Source organism: Rhopalosiphum padi, chromosome 3, assembly GCF_020882245.1.
Source record: "Rhopalosiphum padi isolate XX-2018 chromosome 3, ASM2088224v1, whole genome shotgun sequence".
In the NCBI taxonomy this organism is placed as follows: domain Eukaryota; kingdom Metazoa; phylum Arthropoda; class Insecta; order Hemiptera; family Aphididae; genus Rhopalosiphum; species Rhopalosiphum padi.
This window is the reverse complement of record NC_083599.1, coordinates 40,411,716-40,434,539: the sequence shown is the minus strand read 5'-3', so window position 1 is coordinate 40,434,539 and position 22,824 is coordinate 40,411,716.

Sequence of the window (22,824 nt, the reverse complement as noted above, 5' to 3'; positions counted from 1 at the left end):
TGGAAATGTTGATCATGAAGAAAAATTAAATTGTTTGTGATAAGTTAAGGTTCAAATAAAAAAACTTTTGAAAATTTAATCTAGATAGTATATGAAATCTGTGGGATTAGGTGATGGTTTAATATTATGATATCGTTACTTATATCAAGTAATATCGTATAAATAGGTATAACTTAAAGTCGTGAGGATCTATTTGTTGATAATGATAATGTTGAAGTTGGTTTCGTGTCCAAAAACTTTAATTAATTCTTAAAATTAGATCAAAAAATATAAGCATAGCATAAAATAAATGTATAATATTAGTTAAGTGTAATAATTATATATTGTGAGCTCACCACGTATAGCTGTGAATGTATAAGCTATATTAATTTATATTTATTTTAATTTAAAAATTAATAACTATTACAAATACTACAATAGTTTGTTTTCATAACATATGAAATACCCTCATTAATTTATTAAAGGTTAAATAAAAATATGTTAATATTAAAATTTTTAAATGCCAAGGATAGGAAGGGAAGAGTCTAGAAGTTGATTTATAGCCGGACCAATCATTTCATCAAAATTATCAGTATGATTCCTATCACTGGGTTTATTTTTCAAGACAAAGTTTCAAGAAAATGAAAGACTGACTTTTAGACTACACTCAGTTTGAGTGAGAACGATTTATAGCAACTTTCTAATCCAAACTTGTCTAATTGTTTTTTCTAATTGTAGAAAATAAATAAGTAAATATTCTTTTAAATGCAAACAAACATTGATGAGAATTTGGATTAATGTTATTGCCATTTTGCTCTCTAAGTGTACAACAATTAATTTGGCAGTATACAAAATTTAATTTTCTTGTTAGTTTAATGTTCTTGTTGATTTAAGTCTTTCCGAAGTAACAACAAGACAGCTATGGAGACCAAACAACTATTATTAAATGTCATCCGCTTAGTAACATAAGTATGCTCTCTTTTGGTAATTATAGTTTAATTTATAAAAAAGATAATGCATACATTTTAAACGATCTTCTTTTGCTTTTGTTTCTTCAAAGGGTCAATTTACATTTTTTGAAGTCAGCCTTCGTGGGGAATTGAAGGTATCAAAAAGTTTGTCCATATTTTCAATAAAATCTATTGTTACCTTAGAATAAGGTTCTAATGCGTTACTAACAAGTCTAGTCTCCACAAGTATACCAGCTGCTAAACTTCGACTAAATATTTCGGGGCTATTCTTATATTGCATTTACTGTCTTGTTCAAAAAATGATAACATAACAAGAATGAAGGATCTAAATTTTATTGTGTTTTCGGCGTTTTCGAATTCTCTAATTATATTTTACATGAGTCTAGTTAGACATTTACTCATAATGTACCCAAAAACATAAATGAATGCGTTTTGATCAGGAATTTCAAAATGTCTATAATCAACCTGCCCTATAAAAAGTGCATACGTTTTTTTGAATTTAAAGAGTATTTTGGCGGTTAGACATTTCGACTAAATACTTGGTAAAACTAACTTTGTTTTCTCAAATGGTCCAGAAAAAATGAGAGAATGAATTAATTTTTGGACTGCTCTTAAATAGCATTTACTGTCTTGTTCAAAATATTATATAACGTAATTTTCTTTTCAATCAAGTTATTATTGAATTTAAAATTGTATTTAAAAAAGATATTTATTTGATTTTAATAAATTAGGAGGTTCAAAAATATATATTATTTTATTTTCACAAACTCTAAAAAAAATGGTCGGGCTGGTATAACATTAACATTTTTACTAAAACTAACAAAGGTTTAACCCCCGTATCTGTAATAAACATTTTTATATTTAATCCTATATTATAAAAAGTTTTTGAATAGTTTTAAAATTAATGTCCCGCGAGTTATATCCACAGCAACTACTTGATATGAAAAAATATGAAATTGGTTGTTTCCAGTTTACATTAATTATTCCTCTGACCGTTAGAACAAATGCATACTTGGCAGGATTATAAATCTATATTTAATTTGTTTGAAGAAACCATTGAAACCATATAATTTCTTCTTTGTTTAACATAATAAAATAAAGATTAGATTTTAAACATATTTAATATATACAGAAAATACATTCTTTAGCTTCGTCAGCAAAATATTTAATTTTATACGTAATAATATTAATAAGAAAATCATTCAAGTTATGTACCATTTAAAATTTATGAGTTAGAGGTTTTAAAGTATACATTTAACACAGTAAAAGAATATTTAATTAAATTAATCTAGGTCCTAAAAAGTAAATATTTAATGCCAATTGTTTAATTTCATTATTATATATATAACCTTATTTTTGTATTTGTTTTCAATTAATTCGGAGAATTGACAATAGTAAATAATCATAAAGCAAGGCGATCGTATTTTGGATATTGAAAAAACTAATATTTCTAGTATATGCTTTACTTTAACGAAATTGTACAGAGTAACACATTCCAGTTTTTTTACTGTTAATTTTTAAATTCTGTAGCACAACACTACATTTTATGCTAAAAATATAATAAAGCACTTGATTAATGATCAACTAATAGGCCACATGGAAATCACACAAACAACAACTTGGGGCCAAGATAACCTAAGATATATAAAAGGTCAGGTTAGGTTGCTACCTAATGAATGCAAGGCTAGAGAGGGATGTTAGTATGATTTTCAATGTAGGCTATATCAATCGATACATTTTTTTGTCACGGACTATACGATATAGTATAACTATACTGTGAACACACTGACATCTTCGTGGTGATAATATTCTCAATTTTTTATAGATACTGACATAGGGGAAATTTTATGGAGGCTTGGGTTAGCACCCTCAATTTCGAAATTAGCACCATCAAATTGTTTCATGTTAATTTAGTTTTTAATAGTAACAGGTATCCATAACCTTAAGATAACATTATAAAAAAAAATAGAGGAGCTTCAGCAGCCTCAGCTTTTTTCATTGAAATTGCACCCTTGCATACTGTGTGAGCTATCTGTTTTCATATAGTTTGCGATATAAGTGAAAGTATAAATATAATAATTGTATTAAAAAAGTCCTATACTTAAATACGAGAGAGAGATCACCGTGTTTAAAAACAGGTGAAACTGAACATACTTTTCATACTACAAAAAAATAATGTAAGTTAATCAATCTACTTATAAATTGTAATTCTTATGTTAATGACTGTAAATTAAAATATGGTTTTCGACTCACACGATGCATCTGAAATTAATTATGCCAATTATTATTAAAGATAATCCTTAACATTTCTTACATTAAGTTGTTTTATTTTTGTGATTTTCATATTTCCTATTGTCTCATTTCGAAACACAATGATTACTAATTATCAATTATTCTAAAGGTGGTTCTCTGTCAAAAAGCTTAAAAACATAATACGTATGGTTTCTTATAATTTTTAAGTTGTTTTCACGAAAAACAAATTATTTCGAAAATATATTAAACGGTATTTGGGATGTATTTTACGGTAGATACGATACTTAAAGCTTTCTGCCATATTGTTTTTTTAAGTGTAAAGTGTAACTATATTTTTAAAATAATTATAGATTAATTGAAAGTTATTAACAAATACATCAAATTTATTGACATTATTCTAAGATATATTGCCATATATATATATATTTCGTATATAATATGGTAAGTGGTCACTTTGTATGGTCCATTGTAAACTGCAGAACACGGATACTTAGTACTATTATGTACATTAAGTATGACGTATTAATGTATGTATATAGTTATATAGGTACCTAAGTGTTAAGTGTATATAATGTAAATTATTAAAACTTAGTAAAAGTTTAATAGAAAAAAAATAAATTCATTAAAAACATTATAAAATATTGTATATTACTATTAGTCAAAAGAATCAGTTTAAATCACATAAAAATGTGTACAATATAAAAATATAAATAAAAAAAAAATCTGTCAAAAATGAGAAATAATGTTAAGACTGACATGTATAATATTTAAAAATTCAAAATTATTTCTTTGTTTTAGTGCTGGTTACATAAAGTCAATAGCTTATTATTTTCCCCAGAATTAGGTTTTTGCTTCTTATGTAGCCTATATTCGTCCAATTGTATTGCCCGTAAAACTGTCCATAAACTAGAGAATATATAAGATACTTAGATTTACAAAATAATATTTAAACTTAATAACAAATAAAAATGTATATAATATATACATATTATGTACAGTGGTATATTTAGGGGGGGGGCAAGGAAGGAAATTGCCCCAGGCAGCACTTTTTTGGGAGCAGCAAATTTAACTAGGAACTTTTTTTTTTAAATAGATGTAAAAAAAAATAATAAAAATATTAGTTATTTTTTTTTATAGGCAAATCAATGACAACAAAACATGATATTAATATTAACACTACAACACAGCAATTTTGTGAAATTAATCTTCACATTTCATAATAAACGCGCGTGAATTGATTTATTGTTAGTCGCCGGCTATTTAACCTATAACGTTAATATTGCATTGTGAATATAATTTCGTGTGTTCCTGCATCAAATACTTCGGCCGAGCGTTCATTTAGTAGTTACTCTTAAAAGAGTTAAAACATATCTTAGATCTTCGATGTAATCGATGAATGATAATCGTTTAAACTTTTTGGCGAGTCTGAATATTCATGACATGCTGACAACTTCATTAAACTATGATGAAATAATTGAAGATTTTGCAAGATCAAATGCGCGACCAAAAATATTAATTTAATGATGTTTGTTTTATAAACATATTATGAAAATAAAAATGTGTACCAGGGCAGCAAAATCCTAAATACACCACTGATTATGTATATACATTATAGTAGTACAAAATGTCCGCGTTTCGCACTTTTAATGCTCGACAGTACAAAGTGACCAAGAACTATATAATATTATACTGGAAAATATAAGATTTATGAAATTTGAATTAATTTGTTCATACTATTACTCACTGTGTTCGTCACAAAAATTTGCTGGACTCAATAGATTTTCTATAAATAAGTTAAGAAATAACAATGGTAATTCATTTTGGTTGTCTTTTGTACTTGTTACATCATAAGCAATAGCATATACTTTTACTATTTATTGTTTAATATTTTCAATTATTATAGATTTGTTCACATTTCACTTTAATCACTATAATTATACTTTTTCGTTGAATCTGGGTCAATTTCCTTCATTCCACAGATCTTAATTTATTCCTAGATCCCAATTTATAAAACAGTTATAATAATTTCTCAGTTTCTAATTGTTTTCCTAGTTGTATAGTATCAATTCTTCTTAAAATCGCTTTTAAAATTTAAAATTAACTCATATTTTTCAAATTATACCTATTTATCTTGTAAAAGCATGGTTTAGATGTAATAAATCTCCAACAACAAATCGTCTCATTTAAGATAATTTTTTCCAAAATTTTCAATTCGATGCTATTTATACGGACGTTGAAAAATCCTTTGAAAAAATGTATCATATAGTTTATTAATTATTAGGTTCAATATTTTTCAACTTTTTAGATTCTAAACAGAATGATGAATGTATTGATTTTACAATGATGTGTGTTTTTTTTTGTGTCATCACGTTTTGGAGTAGTAATAATGCTTTGGTTTTTGACTTCGGCCCCTCTTTGAAAAAGAAACTGAATCTAGTTGGTACTTGGGGAGAAGGTGGTCAAGAGTGAAAAATTTCCAGTAGTGTTCAAAAGCATCAGGAAAAACCCTGAAAAAGTAACGAAGATTTTTACGCATAACCACTTTTCGACAAAATAGATTTTTTGATTTTGCTGTATCTCAAAAACGAATTATTGTAAATACTTGAAATTTTCACCAAATGTTTATATTAGCGTTATATATATACGATTAAATTTTCAAAATAATTAGAATTTTTTTTAACTATTTATAGACCATTGAAATTTTCAATTTTTCTAAATGTTTTTTCTTGAAATGTAAATAAATAAAATTTGGCTTTCCAAAAAATCTTTAAAATTTAAAACAGGTTTATTATAAATTAATCTTATTGTGGTAAAAAAAACAATCAAAAACCGTTGGTCACAATTTTTGTTTATAACAGTTAAAACTTTAAAAGTTTAAATGTTTACAAAATATGTCAAAATCGCGAAAATTTGCTAGGAAGTTTGAAGTTGAATTTTCATAAAATATTTGTAATTTATATCTAAGGTTAAAAAACCCAAAACAAAGTTATCCATAACTTTTTCTACAAATAACTGTAAAAATAAAACTCCAGCGTCAGTATAAAAAAAATTTACGAGCGTATAAAATTTAATTTTTTACGAAATCGCGTAAAATAACGGTATATTACAATTAAATATAGGTACTAATAATATAATATAATATCCTAGATTGACAAATCATCGCCGATCAGAATCGTTTTTCTGATTTTGATGAAATTATGATCAATGTGTGTAATTTTGTCTCCGTAATAGGGTAGGATTGTTTTTATCCCGATTAATGACCTCAATATATTACCTCTTTATTATGTTTAGGGATGTGCGATTATTTGAAGAATAAATTGTTTTTGAATGATACATAATCGGTTAATCGATTGAAAAAATGCAATGCTGGGCGAGACAGTTATGTTAATTTGATATGTCGGAAATATTATCTATACACCAATCGTATACAATGATACCTGTCATTGCATTTCAATTTAACTTATCCACTATTATAGTGACCTACTCACTATCTCTACTTTACAGCAGAGCGATACCCACTTGCCCACACTTTTTTTTAATATTATAAATGTATTATGGTGTATAAATATTAAGTATTTTAAAAGAGTGTAGTACTGTAGCACAGTGGCGGCTATCCTTAAAAATATAGGTGTAGCGAAACATAAGAAGTAACCACTCACTCTCAATAATATTCATCCATATAACATTCCATCTATTGAATAGTTTATTTAGCATGTTAAAAAATAAAAGAGTTACTATAATACTATTAAAATATTCTAAAGTATTATTCTGTATTATTCGGATACGAAAAATTACGTAGACAACCCACCCTATCCACCTTTAATTAAAGGTATAGCAGGCGCTACACCTCTACTATAGGATTAGCCGTCACCGCTGTAGCATATACTTATATATTAAAAGTATTAATGTTTAATTGTGTTATTTAATCGACGAAAATGTGTTTAATTGTAAATATTGATGTTTAGTGGGTATTTGCTTATCAGAATATTAAACCACGTATGTTTCTAACACATTTTGAAAAACTTTAGTTCAAAATATCTTATAGTGAATATTTTCAAAATATATGTACCTATATTAAAAAAAAAAATGTATAAAATTAGACAGTAAAAAATCACTATTAAAATTTTGAAATAAAACAACAATACATTTTACATGTATCAATTATTAAATCTAATAATATCGTATCTGTATTTTCCTCGCTTTATATCTCACTTTATATGTCTTTCGATAACATTCAAGTCTTTGTCATTATAAAAATAAATTTAAAACTTTTATAAATCTAATATAGGTACTTATCACTACATACTGACAGCTGATATTGCATAATAATTACATAATGTTAATTTTTTTGAGCAACACTACATCAGTAGGTATTCAGTAAAATTAGCAGTACATATGTAACATAAATCAATAAATTTAATACAACGTTTATTATAAGTTGTTCATATCGTAGTAAAAAAAAAAATCAAAAATCGTTGATCACAATTTTTGTTTATAAGCATTTTAAGTTCAGATGTTTACGAAATATATCAAAATCGCGAAATTTTGCAAGGAATTTTGATGTTGAAAATTCATAAAATTTTGTGATTTATATCTAAGGTTAAAAAACCCAATACAAGGTTATCCATAAGTGTTCGTTCAAGTAATTGTAAATAAAAATTCCAGCGTCAATATAGAAAAAATTTTACGAGCGTATGAAATTTAATTTTTTACGAAATCGCGTAAAATAACGATATATTACAATGTAAATATAGGTAATAATATAATATATCCTACTAATTATTATTGACTGACAAATCATCTCCGTTCAGAATCGTTTGTCGTATACAATGATACTTGTAATTGCATTCAAATTTAACACATCCATCGTCCAGTGACCTACTCTTCATCTCTATTATACAGCAGAGCAATACCCACTTGCCCACCTTTTTTTTATTTTAAAACAAGTTACATTGTAATTTACACTTACCATGACATTTTAATTTACGGTTAGCATTGCAAAATTCAGTAAGCAATTCTTCTATAAAATATTATATTTGATTGTTAATTTAAATGAAATAATATTTATGATATCATTGGAAACATATTATATTATGTTTAATAATTTTTATTATAGGTACAAAATTAAAAAGTAATCATGTGATAAATTAAATTTATTATTTAACATTTAAACAGCGATAATTATATTGCTTTACATTTTTTGATAAAAAATAATCAATTTAATATAATATAAATATTATAATTTTAAATATAAATTAATTATAGTAATAGTAAGTATCTAAACAGATTTAAACTTATTTTTATTAATTAACTATTTTTTTTTTTTATGTCTTGAATACACAAACTTTTTAGTCATAAACACGTAAACTATTAGGAATACCCACTTAAGTACACTTATGTAGTACACGATATTTACAACAAATTATTAGATCACGTCAGCATTCATTGTGAAAAGACTAAAAAGTTCTATTGTTAACATATTGTAAATCAGAAAAGTTATATCAAATAAATATAAAAACTTACTTGAAACATATTCTTTTTGATTAGAAAAATATCTTTTCAGATAAATATTAAGAACCTGTTGACTATCTAGTAAAGTGAAATTTTTATGACAATCATCGACACACATCGCCAAAAAATCAACAAAATTAGTTTTATATCAAAATATTTATTATAAATGTTTATTTAGTAACTCATCACAATATCAGGTTAAATGTACATATCTGCATATTTATCTGTTTATGTCAATATTTATTACAAAATTACATGCGAGAATTTGATAAAGAATTTATAACTGACGAACAATTACGACAAATGTTCACAGTAAAAAAAATAAAAAATAAATAAAGAATGCAGCACAGTTATGTTAAATACAAAGAGTAGTATTTAAATTGAAAGAGAGTACTAATTCCTGATTGGTAATAGGAGGATACTATATATAACGGAGGTGGTCAACATGTGGCCCTCGTCATTGTCAGATGTGGCTCATGTCTAATTTATAAAATTAAAATTTACTTATTGTATTATTATAATTAATTTAAATTGTTTAGGTATACATTTATTACAAATTATCAAATTATATAAAATGTATCTATAAACATTTTTACATTTTGGTTTTTTGTATCATTGTACTTATCCATGTAACCCTCAAACCTATTCATGTTGGCCATATCTGATATATAATGAAAAAAATGGAATATGCAACTACAAATAATAATTGTAGAGTAATTAAAACCACATACAATTAATTTTAATATATATTAAATTATTAAAAACTAGCAGCTGGTGTGCCTCGATTCCGGGCGTTGTAGAAGCTGCCTTCGAGGTGGTAGGTTCAGTGAAAATCGTTTCACGGGAAATTCGGTTGGAAATGGTAATCGGGTGTCTAGAAATCAATAAGTCTAATATGTGATGAGGTCGATTACTATGTTTGTGAGTTATCAGTTATCATTTACTAACGGTCTTACTAACGTACATCATAACAAATTTTCGTTCAGTAGAATATATTTTGTGACGTTAGTTTTAATATTAGAGTAAATTTACCTATTAAAATATTTAAAGGTAAGAATATTATCTAGACAATGACATATGCTTTTAATGATATTATCATTTTAAAGTGAGTTATAGCTATGTAAAATATTACAACTTTAAAATGTTTATAACTCACTTTAAAATGATAATATCAATAAAATCATGTCATTGTCTAGATAATATTCTTACCTTTAAATTTTATTATAGGTAAATTTACTCTAATATTAAAGCTAACGTCACAAAATGCATTTTATTGAACGAAAATTTGTTATGATGTACGTTAGTAAGACAGAGACAACACATGCGGGTATGGCGTCCTCTTAATGAAAAAATAAAATATAATATAATAATAAAAAATATTATTTATTGTCTCAATAAGATAACGAAACGGTGGTACGGAACACCGATCGATTGGCGGGGCTTAAAAAATTTAATTTTCCTATTGGATGGGCTTAGGATAAGGGCAGCGCCGCCGCGGATAACGGGTCAACTACTACGCGTTTTATAATATAAGAAGATTATTAAATAATATATTTCATCTATGAACATTTTTAATTTAAAAAAAAAAAAATAAAATATATAGAGTATCATGAAATTCTGACCAATGAAATAACATGTTTTAATCAATCTTTTTTGATTTTTTTCTGATAAAATTAATAGTAGGTACACAAAAAAAAAAAAAAATTCTAATATTTCATGACGTGTAATACAAAAATGTATTAATTTTATGAGAAAAAAAAAATTAAAAAATAATGTTTAAAAAACAAGTTATTTCGTTTGTGAGAACTACGCGTTATACATTCTGAATCTATAATAATATTAAAGAAACACAAGATGACAACTTTTATTGATGAATAATTATAACTTTAAATTACTTACGAAATTGCATACAAATTATGTAGTTTAGAAAACGAAATAAATCTGCAGAAATGATAAATAATACGTTTAATTTGTTACCTTATGTAACATTTTGATTATTCTAATATGTGAAAATTATCGGTTAATTAAGTATAAGCATTATCGAATAATTTTATCTATATATTATCTAGAATATAAAAAAAAAGATTGTTTAAGTTTTGGAGTTCATTGTAACATATAGATATTTTATATTGTAATATACAATTTTTTTATTAACTTCTACATACCAGTAAATCCAACTTTCATTAATTGATCTATTTAACATTTAATTATATCAATAATATTATATTAACAAATTGAAATTATAGAAATTATATATGAATCATGTAGTTTAATCTGTATAATCTAAAAGTTCATTTTAACTCTTACAAAGCTAAATAGAGGAAGTAAGTTGAACAAAAAAGAACTAGATACGTAGGCTGTACAGATTGGTTTTACTCTAAAGAAAGATTGTGAAGATCTCAACAAACGAAATCAAGGAGAAATAAATTATTTAAATAAAATCTCTTACTATTGCAGTTGGCTAAAAAAAAAAATTAATATTTAATTCATTAAATATAATTCTATTCTATTGAAAAGAAATGAATGCAATTAAGGAGATAACATACGTTTTTTAAATAAACGTATTAATCAATGATTATCAGATTATGTTATGGCTAATAATATTCTTCCAATAACTACAAATTCTAATAATTATCGGGAAATATTTGTTTCACAGCAACGGCAAATACAGTTTGAAAGCGAGCCAAACAATTTCAACATATTATATTATTATGTAACCAATATAATGCTAGGCCAAATTATTGACTTCAAATCTTAGAAGAGAAACACATAAGCGAGTTATTTTATCATATTAAATTTGATGTCATTGAATTTGAGTAGATACACAGTTTATACATTTATGACATTAAATAACAAGACTTAAATAATCATACCCACTTATAATTTAATATAACTACAATTCAGTTCCACTGTAACATCGAGTACTCAAATTTTACGATAGTGTAACAGTTAGATTAAGTATTTTGTTAAATAAGTATTTTGACATGTAATGTATTTTGACATTAGGTATTCAATGAGAATTGATTAACGGTTATTTTGTTTCAAAATTGTATTCTCTTTTATAGTTCTATCAAAATATTGATTGAAATTTAAATAGACATATTATTATTAATATTTAATAGTTTTATTTAACTATCTGTTCTTAATCAAATGTTTAGCAAACCAAAATTATAGTTGATTAAGAAAAATTAAATATATAATGTACAGATATACAAATTATCACTTTCAAATTCCTATGATACATGTTATGTTTAATGTTTAAATATCATGCTTAAAATAAATTTAATATTTTAATTTAAATACAAAATGATTGTTATTTTTTACCTATATCGAATGTACCATCACAGCTTATTATAAATAGTACAGTTAAGCTAATTAAGATTTTAGAAGAAATCATCGTTATTCTTCAGAAAACTGAAAAACAAGAATACATTTTGTTTTGCGAAAATAAAATATGATTATTTTTTGAATAGGTACGTTGCAGTATTTTTGTATTTATTTATTAACAACTAGGTAAACAGTTCATGCAGATATGCAATATTATACTCTACAAAAACAATATACCTACTAAGTAATTATTAGTTCTAGATTAATATAAGCAATATGAAAAATAATTTCACATATCCGTGAATACAACTCCCACTTCAAGTTCCTATACGGTAAAAAAAAGATACCTACATATGTAAGATCCTGCACTGCATATATTATTATATAAATAATAATTCAATTCAATTCAAAAAAATAATTTTAATGTTTATATTACCGAATTTGAGTTATCCGTTTGCGACATGAACATTTAAATATTCGTTCAATTCACTACCAAAAGTAAAAACCATAAGTCAAAACAAAATATTATATCGATTTAACAATACCCAAAACGGGCAAAAAAGCAGTAATCGATAATAACTAAGGCCAACAATAATATTCCCTAAAAATCTAAAAAATATCCACTAAAAAAAATATGTTATTTTGTATTATACTATAATGTAATTATTGCCAATGATTTACAAAAATGTGCGGTATTAAAAAATATTAAAAATATTAAAATTAAAGTAATAATTAATAAATAATAAGTTAAATAAAAACATTAATCAAATGATAAACATTTTATTTTTACTTGATCTTATTGCATTATTAGATAAGTTTTCAAACAGCATTGAGCGTCGATTGCCCGTAAACAAATTTTTGTAGCGTGAAAAAGAACTTCTACATCAACGGATGTAATAGGTACCTATTTATAATACAACAAATAGTTGCTTGTCAAATCTTCTTCTGGGATACCTTTTAACGTGGATACATCACCGGATAATACTTTAGAAATTTTCGTAAAAATATGAAAACCATTATTTTTTGATAAATATCAGTGCCATTTGTACCACTAACTTCACATATTATCATACTTCGCGCAGTTTCTATTAGTTTAATTGAGTCTTTAACGAGTTTTTAAGATCTTATATATGCTGCAAAAATATACTAAATACTAAAATATGCCCTAATAAATGCAAAAATATGCAAAATAAATTAAATAATATTTATTATTGAATATTATTATCATACTCATATCTCATGTGATAGGACAAATCTTCCCTAATATCACTAATTAAGTTTGTAGACAAACCATAAACGAGAATAAATTGTCGGTTAATCAACATTAGGTAAACTGTTTCTGAAAACATGTGTAAATTAAAAGTCCGTAATCATCATTCGCATATTAGGTAGATAATTATTAATATTAATAATATTATAATGATAAAATAAATACTAAATACTCAAACTAGTAAACTAGGTACCTACTAATCATATCCCATACTTCTAATGCTTACTGAAAAATATTACTTTTTTGGAATATCGTTCAATAAAAGTTACAAATAATTGCATATTGTAGTTTTAATTTATTTTACTCCACATCACAAGGTGATAACCTTTTATATATATATGTCTCATCCGTTTCGTGAGATGGATAGAAACTTCACAATAATATAAAATTGTTTTTTTTTTGGAGTAAAGCGTATATTGTTACTGCTTTAGTTGAATCTATTTTTGAAGTATAGGGAGATTATTTCATTATAATAGACTATTAAATCATGCCAATTTTCGAAAAGGTGAAATAGCAAGAAGTTATTATCCCTTATAGGTATGTAAACAAATGACTCACTTAAATTTAAAAATATTATCGACCATCATAATGAATTGTTTTCTGTTACACTAAATAGGTACTAATTGCTCATATCAATGTTTCATAATACTTTTTTTGCCCAACGCTCATTAAATATCATATTGCACAATTTTTGGTCTAGTAATATAATATTTAATATATTTACTAAATGATTATTTTATTTATGTGACTGATTATTCTGATGCAGTAGTCAACGCATTGGATCATGTCACGAAAGCAAAAATCTGCTATATATTATTCACGTATATTCTTTAATGGTGTTATTGAGGCATCAAATATATCAAAAGAGAAACACCAAACTATGATAGACATGAACACCATTTATACCATTGATATTTAGGTCTACATAACCCAAGTAATTTATTTTTATAGTTATAACTTTACCGCGAAAACTAACTGACAAATTATTAATAAAAATAAGTATATGTTGTGGGTTAGTTATGGGTAATATTTGTTGTAATAATGATTCGAATTGAAATATGTTGTATTAAAGGGCATATTTGAAGGTGGGAAGATAAGGCATTACCCCCCCCCCCCCATCACCCATAGTTTTTTTTTATATAATACATTAATTGATAATTTATTTAAAAAACTTTCCGTTTGATAAATATCGTAAATCGTAACGATATCATACATAACATAATAAGAATTATATGCCTATTTAGGTAATCAACTGTAAATTATTTTTAATTTGTATAGAAGAAAAATTAATTTTGCCCCCCCCCCCCTAGGAAATCGCACATAAAATCCAAGATTGCGGACACTTCCGGACCTAGAAGGGATGGCAACTTTTTTTTGGTTAATCAGGAGCCCATAAGCAAACTTTTTGCAAAGTTTCAACATTTTCTGATTTAATTCCTCAAATCACTAATTATGGAGCTTAAATGACTGGACAAAAAAATAGATAAAAATATTATGAGCACACGTCTTTTATCGGTCAATAACAATTATTCAATTTTATCGGTAGATAAAATAATAATATGTAATATTAAGTACCTCAGCTAACTTTTTTTATATTAATACACATTAATCATATTATAAAATTACAATAATTTTTTTTACAATAATGAGTATAATATATAGGGTGATTCTATTATCAAACAACACTCATTATTTCAAAAAAAAAATTAACTTTTTTCAAAATTTTTAATTTTTTGCTTTTCTAATACTATGTAACATTTTTATTTTTTTCACTTATATTTAATAGTGAAAACACTATCGATCATTGATTTTCAAATGGCAACCTATGTTTAAAATGTCATAAAATAATAGGGCTTTTTTATGAATTTTAATATTCAAATTATTATTTTTTGTTAATTTGTTAGCGAGATATAGCTTTTCAAAGTTGGGCGGTTTTTGGTTTTTATAATACTTCTTATTTCTGAAGACCAGTAGTCACATGGGTAATAATTTATTACTAATAAATAATAATAATAATAATAGGTATATATTTTCACATATAATAAACTCGTTGTCGACTATCGTTCAACGCAGAAATGATAATGAACTTTGTATCTGTAGGTTGAGTTGGGGGCAATCTTCCGAAGGTCTACCACAGGGATGGCCAACCCGCGGCCCGCCTTGGAAAGTTTTGCGGCCCGCGACATATATCAAATATTTACAAAAAAAAATATTTTTGCGTCGATAGAATATTCTGGAATGCCCGTGCAACGCGGTATCTGTATTATTAACAACGTAATCGCAACAAAAGTAATAATTTTAATCTAATCTGATAAAAGTATATATACGAGTAGACACCAGCTTATAGTAATATAGCAAATCGAATTGCTAAAATAAAACGTGGCTATTTTGGCTGATGACCTTTTTTTTGGCAACCCTATATGTGGCCCGCAAGATTGTGATGTATTTACAAAGTGGCCCGCAAGATCATTTGGGTTGGCCATCCCTGGTCTACCACTCTTATCATTTTTCGGACAAGTGCTTATAACTCTAAATAAATGGGTACTTTTTGTTTGTAAAGACTGCGGTATAGGTAAAAACCCTGTACTAAGATGTACCTTATACCTTTATATGGTCCGTAGTAAAAGCAGAGAATCATATGGCGTATAGAGAGATAACGAATATCAAAGAGAGTAGAGAGATTGTGCACAGTTTTTTGAACAATATAATCCTTACATATCATATTATCAAAACTCGATCAATTACACAGCAGCATTCTATTTTTAGAATAAAATATTTAAGTAGTTCAATCTACAACCATCGGCCTAACTAGGGGCGCTTAGCCCTCCTGTATTTGTATTTAGCACCCTTATAAGGTTTTACTTTTTAGCCTCAATTAGCCTTCAGATTATTTTTAACTTTGGTTTTCTAGGACTCAAGCCACTGTAACTATTAAATCCTAGCGACGCCCATGTGTACAACCGTGGTCTAGGCTAACCTAGTTTTAAATATTATCGTTCTGTATTTATTTAGTGATAATAAATTTGTATTATTTTTTAAAGTATATCTAATTCTGTGTGATAAAGTAAAAACAATAAAATACTATTAACAATTAACACTATAAATTATAAGTATTAAAGTAATGAAAGATATTAATTGTCTTCAAAACGATGTAAAACATGTCTTGAAAAAAATTAAATTACAAGATAATTAATACAATGAATTATAATATTGAAATATTATAATGAATTTGATCAATGCGGCAAATGAATTTTGGTCATTGTTTACTGTGCTCGTTCTAAGTTTAGTTTGCCTGTAACTTCTAAAATCATGCAGATTTTTATACAAATATGGAAAGAAAAAAAATGCCGGACAAGAGTGATCTGGATTCTGGATACCGATTTTTATATAACCTATACAATATACATAATATATTTTAACATAACATTTTATGTATAAGACAACTTTTTCAAATATATATGTTGAGGTATTGTTTTACATAATTTGTTTATGTTTTATACATATATGTAAAGAATAAAAAGAATAATTTATATAAACCTTGATGCTGCTCTACAATTTTTTTTGTACTCAAGACCGAAGCATATTTCACTGAGATTTTTGGAATAAGTTAGGATTCATGTAGGTAGATTTCAGTTAATTTTGGAATGAGGTATATTTATAAATGCAATGATTGGTCAATACATAATTAATTAATAAGTATACATATAATTAATATTTGTTAAACACATTTATGCTTTAAACAATAACACCTTATTTTAAGTCATAAGGGCCTGATTTTTTATATAATATATATTTTTTACATTTAAATAATTCTGATAAAATATAAAATATGATTAACATTTTCTAACACATAGATTCTATTTGTATAGCTAATATAATCGTATTGCATTTTTTAGTAAAATTTAATATAAGTTCAAAATTGTATTGATAGTTACAATACCTATTGGATTATAAACAAGTAATTAATGATAATCATATTATACATGTGATAAGTTCTTTTTTTATTTTAAATACTATTTTAATTTAGGTACTCTATTTATATATATTATAATTTTAAGTACCTATAATTATTTTCTTTTAATTATTATTATTAAATACATAAGAGTTACCTATCATTTAAGTTTTAATGATTTATGTTGCTGCCCCATATTTAATTTAACTACATATGAAGTATTAAGTACATTAACACCCACAATATTTTTTTATCATTTACAATTTTTGTTTATCATTTTTAATTTTTTTTACATATTATTTATTAGTAGGTTACAGTTTTCTTCAGAAACATAGTTGGGCAGGCTTCATTATTTTACACTTCTTTGAAATTAACTAGATTACCTAAAAAAAATCAGTAAAAACCTAATAACTGTCTGTAAAATTGAGTAATGTTACAGGTAAAAAATATTTATACACACCTATAATTGATGTTATTCCATGTTGAAATATTAAAATCCAATATAGTATTTTAGCTGTATTTTTTTTTAGTTTGAAAATTAAACTATTATTCTCAATTTTTCTGAATACAATTGTATATAATTTGTATATTCTTCAAGTCTGTCCATTGAATATTCTTAGTACATGAATGTTATTAAGTTTGGTTGCCTTACGCTAAAATTTAGCTAAAAACTATTTTTGGTTTTCTGATTTGGTGTATAGATAATATTTCCGACATATCAACTTAACATAACTGTCCCGCCCAGCATTGCATTTTTTCAATCGATTAACCGATTATGTATCATTCAAAAACAATTTATTCTTCAAATAATCGCGATTAAATAATCGCACATCCCTAAACATAATAAAGAGGTAATATATTGAGGTCATTAATCGGGATAAAAACAATCCTACCCTATTACGGAGACAAAATTACACACATTGATCATAATTTCATCAAAATCAGTTGGGTAGTTTTGGAATGCATCGAGAACATCATACCCGTCGTACACCAAAGCATCCGGAAAAGGTTCAAAAGATGGAAGTTCCACTTTGTCATTATTTCAGCACATTCTGGGTGTTTCTTCTTTCCGTTTTAGAGCATTTCAGTATTTGCACTTGTGGTTCATGGAACCCAGTACTATAATAGTTCCATCTGCCTCATAAGCCAGGTCAGGATTGTACGCTATTCCTGAGTTGACCTTTATTCTCCATTGAAGTGCCAGTCTTTCAACTTTTCGTCGAGGATTAGTATGCTCATATCTAAACCTAGCAGTTCTGCCTACCTCAGGATTATCTCGTTGGTACCTGGCAACTGCAGATCTGTTCACTAAAGGAAATGTATATGTTTTTGCAGCGTTTTAAAGTGGTTTTTTTTTTTATATTGCCGGTGTATCTGGCACGACGTTCTCCTGCAGGCTTCTTCGTGGATAAAGAGAAAGGTTATTGCTGTAATGTCGAATCTCTCCGAGTGATCAATATTTCTGACTCATTTGGTAGGTAGATATCAAAATGGCCTCTAGAGAGATCTTGCGTAAAATGCATTCTCAACACGTGGTAACCTTCAATACCAAAACGCTCATAGAGCTGATAATTGCGGTAAACTTCAAAAACGTAGTGGAACAATTGTCCAGCTGCCACCAATTCACATTAACCACCATAAGTAGATAATTGAGACATTTCAGCTAAATACTCGGCGGAATTCATATAGTTGTCCTTATTGTTGTCGTGAGACATGATAGAAAGCTCCGTCCATTTTTTTGTTACGTGGCTCACAATAAGCTTGCGTACTTTTCTAGCCATTTGCTCGGTGCTGTACATAAGATAGGAGAGCGAATCAAATAAACAGGCACCATCTCATGAAATAGGCACTTACAACAATGTGTAGTAGAATTTCCGCATTCGAATTTAAATATTCTAATGTCATATTAAAAATTAAAAATCTTTAATGATAAATATGTCTGTTTTTTTGTTGATATTTTTAGTATCCTAGCAACCGCTTAGAAAATAAAATACTGTGCGTATGGGCGCACTAATAATTAACTTTATGGGGCTGATTTGTGAATCTAAACTATCCAGGACGTCACCCATACGCATACAAAAAAATTCATTCAAATCGATCCAGCCGTTTAGGAGGAGATCAGTGACATACACACATATAGTAGAATTATTTATATAAAGATATTACGATTAGTTAGTAATAAAACAAATAATGTTATAACACGAATACATTTTTAAAAATGTATAAAGCCTTCTGCCATACACATTATATTTATTTGGTATTTAAAATATCGTATAATAATTATTATAATAAATAAATAGGTTAAAATTAACGATATACCTTTGGAACGCACTTATTATACAACATAAATGATTTTGCTAGTTTTTATTATTAAGATTATTACATATTTTTTAGATATATTAGGTGTAATATAAATACACCTTTAAACAAACTCTGAAATGAATACATTTAATTTGCACCACGATGATGTACTCCAATATTTTTCAAAACCTATAAATATTTAATTTTGGTAAAAATAATAATAAAGACATTTTTTAAAAAATATAAAGTTTAAATTTCAAAAACATGTTTATTTTAAGTTTTAACATTTATAAGAAATTTAGATTTTTATTTAAATTAAAAAAGTAACGTAATACTTGTAACTAATTGTAACCTCTTAATATTATGTTTATTATTTTGTACCTTACACTATATATAAAGATATATATATATAGAAATTTGAAATCACGTTTGTTGAAATATACTTTACATTTATATTAATTTTTGCACTTACTTTTTAGATTATCGATGTTAGTACCTTAAAATAAGTAATAATATGTAAGTTATATTTGTTAATACAATTATACCAAAGTATTTATATATTAACTAATATTTAGAATTAATAGTAAGATATATTTATCATCGTTTTTTGCTTTTTCGTTTTTTCCTAGGGTACCATTATTTTTTCAGGAAAGTATTGCTAAAAATGTTTTGGTTATAATATGATATATGTATTTCTAAATAAATAATCAAAAAATATACCTAGTTTATTATTATTACAAATGTACTAGAGTTTAACTTCCGTTTTCTTGATTAATACTAATTAACAATTATTTCCTTATTTACTTGCATATTTTTAACATTAAATTATAGAGGAGGGGGGTATTGGAGGGGCAAAATAAAATATTGCGGGGCACTGCCCACTGTTTAGCGCCACCCCAAGATTTAGGCTTGAAAATGCACTAGAATGTGATTCATAAGGTGTTTATACATCAATAAAAATAATAATAATAATAATTAAAACATTCTATTGTTGACATTTAAAGTCCATATCCGGACAAATCAGGTAATTAAACAAAAAATACAATTTTAGATAATTTGTTACCTATACATTTCCGTTTATTTACTTCAATAAAAGCAATTTATAAACTATTTTTCAAAAAAATACGTACCATAAAAGGCATTACTTAAAATCTTTAAGTGATAGTACCAGTATTCCCTTCCTCTGGCTAAAACAGAGAATCGTACACATTTATGTATTTTGGTCTGACTATACAATGGAGGTTATAATAAATTTAGATATTAATAAATTTAATTTATAAATGTATTGTTTATGAAATTCTCTACATAATTTTGTGGTTGTAATAGACATTTTATAAAAAAAAAAAGTAATCATATAGTATTGAACAATATCGAAAGGACAATAGTAATAGTACCTACACGATACCATACGTCATTAAAGGCGCGGTTCTTTATTTATATAATCTTAATGTATATATAAACGCACCAGTGATTATTATATACCTACTTGCCTATAAGTTTACGTAGTTTTTACAGTAATGAAATATTTAAATGAAAAGTATTAGCTTAAAAAACAATAACCATGTAATGTACACATTGTTATATAAAAAAACGAAAACGTACAATAATACAACTGTGAATGATGTGGTAAATCCAGAGGGTTTAAATTAAATGATAGATGAGGAGAAACATTTTATACAAGGTTTATCAACGCCAATCGCTATTCTTCTGAACCTTTATCCCTAGTGAATGATTTTGGAATATTCTATTGACGATTTTGCTCAAATTACGTTTCACCATAATATTCGCTGTTGATATTCTTCTAATTTGTGTTAAAAATGTTTGTTAATTTGACAAGATCATGCTGTTTGTGGTTCATTTTTTGATCATAAATTTAGAACACTTTAAAATTGATTTTAAAGTTCAAGTATTAAAATTTTTAAAAACATATTGAAAAATCATTTAATCGGGTCAAACATAAACAGTACTTATATATTAAAATTTAAAATGTTATTTTTTATATATATTATACTGTGTGTTTACGTATTTTATATCATACAACAAAAAGTAGGTAAAAATATTCAAAAAGTAACCAATAAAAATAATTTTAAACGGTTTTATGGCTATGCACTAATGAATCGTAAAAATCTATTATTTATTAAAATTGAATTAGCTCTTATTCAGTAAATTTTGGTTTTGGGGCTATAGTTAATAGGTCAAATTTACTTTCATCGGTTGCATTTAAAAAAAATACAAGGTGTATGAATGTACATATCGGGATAGTTAAAAATTTGAGATTTATTTGAAAATGTATATATATATATATTATTAGCTCAGGCTAGCTTATAAAAAAAAAAATCGATTCATTTAAATATATAATCTGTCCTTGAAATTCATTCTTCCTTAAATCGGTATAAACGTGGTATACCTATATCACCTATATATATTTATTACTTAGTAATAAAACTGCAGTAAATATTCAATACGTATATTAAAATATTAAACGTATTATGTGATTAAAAATTAAAATATATAAAATTGATTAAATTGAGTGAAAATTATCTGATTTTAATGGGGTTTCATATGTTTAATAGATATTTTTTATAATGTATTTTAAGATGTATAAACAATTTACAGTTTTAAAATACTCATAACTTGCTTTAAAATAAAAAAAAAAAAACGCTAATGAGATGCTCAGATGCCCTATAGTAAATGTTCTTAACATTTTTCTAAAATTTTTGTGAACGTAAAATTTGTTATGTTGTGAGTGGGTTAGAGAGAGATAACCATGGCATCCTCTTAACACGCACAACAAATATATTAAAATTAAATTACTTGTTAATTTTTTTACGGCTTTCACGTATTCTAAAATAACATTAAAAGTACGTTTTAAAATGTGGTGATAAAAGCTAATAAAATTCTTTAATTTACGTAATCAAAAGTAATCTTACTTCTTCTATGTTTACATAGTTCTAATATTAAAATATTCATAAAATTATAAATATCTGTTTTATTAAAATTATGAATTATTATATCAATATTTGAAACTTTAAATTGTAACAATAAAATTGCTTACTTAATTTAAATATTTGGCTAAGGTATTCTACAAAAAATAAAAAAAATTGTATTAGATAAACCGGTACAAACAATAAATAATAGATTGCTTTATTTCAATCCAGCCATATCTATAAATTTATTATAAAGTACTACAAATTTTCTGCACTAACAATATACTACTATATAATTAAATTTATGAATAAAAATGTATATTAGTCTTTCCT